The sequence below is a fragment of the Aptenodytes forsteri genome, unplaced genomic scaffold (assembly GCF_000699145.1).
Source record: "Aptenodytes forsteri isolate BGI_AS27 unplaced genomic scaffold, ASM69914v1 Scaffold282, whole genome shotgun sequence".
In the NCBI taxonomy this organism is placed as follows: Eukaryota; Metazoa; Chordata; class Aves; order Sphenisciformes; family Spheniscidae; genus Aptenodytes; species Aptenodytes forsteri.
The window spans coordinates 980,063-982,530 of NW_008794089.1; positions in this window are offsets into that span (position 1 = coordinate 980,063).

Sequence of the window (2,468 nt, forward strand, 5' to 3'; positions counted from 1 at the left end):
CTACCCTACCTGTGTGGGAAGGGGGGGGGGGGGCTGAGGGGTAGGTTTTTTCCTGCCTCAGTGATCGGTGCTGTATATCTCCCATTGTATTTTTTCAGGCTTTGCAAACTGCAGTTCTCTTGGGTATATGCCCCTCTGAAGTAAGAAACCAATTTAATGAATTCAGTTAATTAATTTACAGCCTTGGCACTAAAGCACAGACTAAAGGTCAACAGCATCCGCTAATTTGGGACGATACAAACCATGACTGCCCTGCTATTTTTTGTTTTCCTGAGGACTTGGCATTATTTTATCACATAGAATCACAGGTCCTCCTGCCCCCAGCTTGCAGCTTTGCACACACAGCTCTTCGTCAGCCCAATCCCAAGTCAGGCTGGAGGCCAGAAAAAATGCCCTGCAGCCCCAGCCCTTCCCCTAGCAGTGCTCACCTCTGCAAACACTGTGCCTGACCTCGCACCGCCTGGCAGCATCCTCATCCGCACTCTCGACACAACAAACAGCCGTGGTAATGAACGGGCAGGGGTCCCGACAGCATCTCCTGCCCTCTTGACAATCATCCTGATGTAGATCCAGCTGGTGGAGGAGCTACAGCTAAAAAATGAGCATGCATGAGGATGGTTAAAAGTAGTGGCGTGATACCACGGTGCAAGGAGCATGGAGAGGGGCTGGCAGTCCAGGTGCGTGGGCTGCCTTATTGGAGCAGGTGTGCAATGCTCCCGACACCTGTTTAGCATGGTGCTCTGCACCCGTGCATGCATGTGTGCATGTCTTTACTGTGTTAGTGTTTAAGAGGTGGGAGTCCCGTGTCTCCCACTAGCAGCAAGGGGCTGCTGGTAGGGCTCAGAAATGCTGCATTCACATGCATGTGCGCATGTCTTTACTGTGTTTAAGAGGTGGGAGTCCCGTGTCTCCCACTAGCAGCAAGGGGCTGCTGGTAGGGCTCAGAAATGCTGCATTCACCTCTAAGCCCCTGACGGACGTGCTCTGTGGTCAGCATGGATCCTGCTACTGACACCCCCCAAACCCACAGGCCTGCTCGTTTCCCCACTGCTCCATCGTGTCCTTGTCCGAGGGTTGTCCCAGCCCTGCCTCTGACCTCCTGTTGGTGGAGGAAGCCAGGCAGAAGCCACTGTCATTCCCCTAGTGAGCTGATGCTAGAGCACTGCCAGGCTCTGGGAGGATTTTGGGTTGCAGCACATGAGATAAGGCAGCATGACCACCATCAAGCACCCTGTCCTGCTGCAGCGTCTCCTTTACCCCTACCAGACCGCTCCCAGGCCTCTCCTCCTGCTTCACGGGCTTCTCAGCTGGGCAAGCTACACTTCTGCCTTCCACCCTTTGTCCCTCCCAAACCTTAAGCTCTGTGCTAAATGACAAAAGCTTAATAAGGGCTGAAGAGTGACCACAAAAAAAACAAACAAACAGAGAAGTTAACGTAAGGTTACTTGCCTTGGCCTCGGGAACGGCTCAACCATTTTGGCCGAGGAAGGAGTAAAACAGATGCCGAGCACTGACAGCTCAAACGAGTGGTCTGGGTCTTGCCGAGGTACGAGCAATTAAAACAAAAGCTCTTGAAACGAGAATGGCTCAGTCACCTTAAAACTAAGCAGCGCTACAACTTCTTCTATAGTTTGCCCCAACTAACTTGCCATTGCCCACATGACTGCTACGCTCAACAGCAACACTCACTATGTCCAAAATCCCGGCTTTGAAGAAGACTGCAGCGAGTTCTTCTGCAGACCATGCAATAACCCACCAGAGTGGACACCTACAGACTAACCCAGCCAGAGGAGCTTCTCTTCCCTCTTCCCGTGCTTCTTTGTGGGTGGCCGAGCCTTTGCAAGAGACCCTTGGTGAAGGAGGTATGAAAATGCAGCTCCCACATAACAGCCCAGAGTCTAGCGCAGCTTGACTTTGACCTCTGAAATGACTGCTCTTGCAGCAGAGTTAACCAGGTCGGTTTCTCCCCTTCTTTCAAACATTTTATCTGTGTGACACTGCAGTTTCGTTTATTTCTCCACCTGGCACCCCCCAGCCATTCTTCTTTAAAGGGAAGGTAAACGCCCTGTGTTGCTTCCCCATCGGTTTTTAAAATGTGAATGAAATGAAGCAATAGGCTGGGAAGCAGAAACAGAAAAGCGAGCGGCCATGAGTGGAAGCGATACACGCGCTGATTGCAACCAGGCTCTCCAGCCGAATGAAAAAAGTACTCCCTCCCCCAAGGAGATATTTTAAAAGCTGAAAGCTAAGAAATTAAGTACAAAGGCTTTTGTGTTTTTATTGACATTGTAAGAAACATTTTTTTTTCTTTGTTACAAAAGAGCTAAGTGGTTCTGAAAGCAGAAGTACAGTTCATATGTACACAGTGCTACAGACCCTTCAGATCAACCTAAGGCTCGAGAAACATCAGATCATAACTGCAGGTTTATCAAATGAAGACCACTAAGGCCCATTACAGCCGAATACTA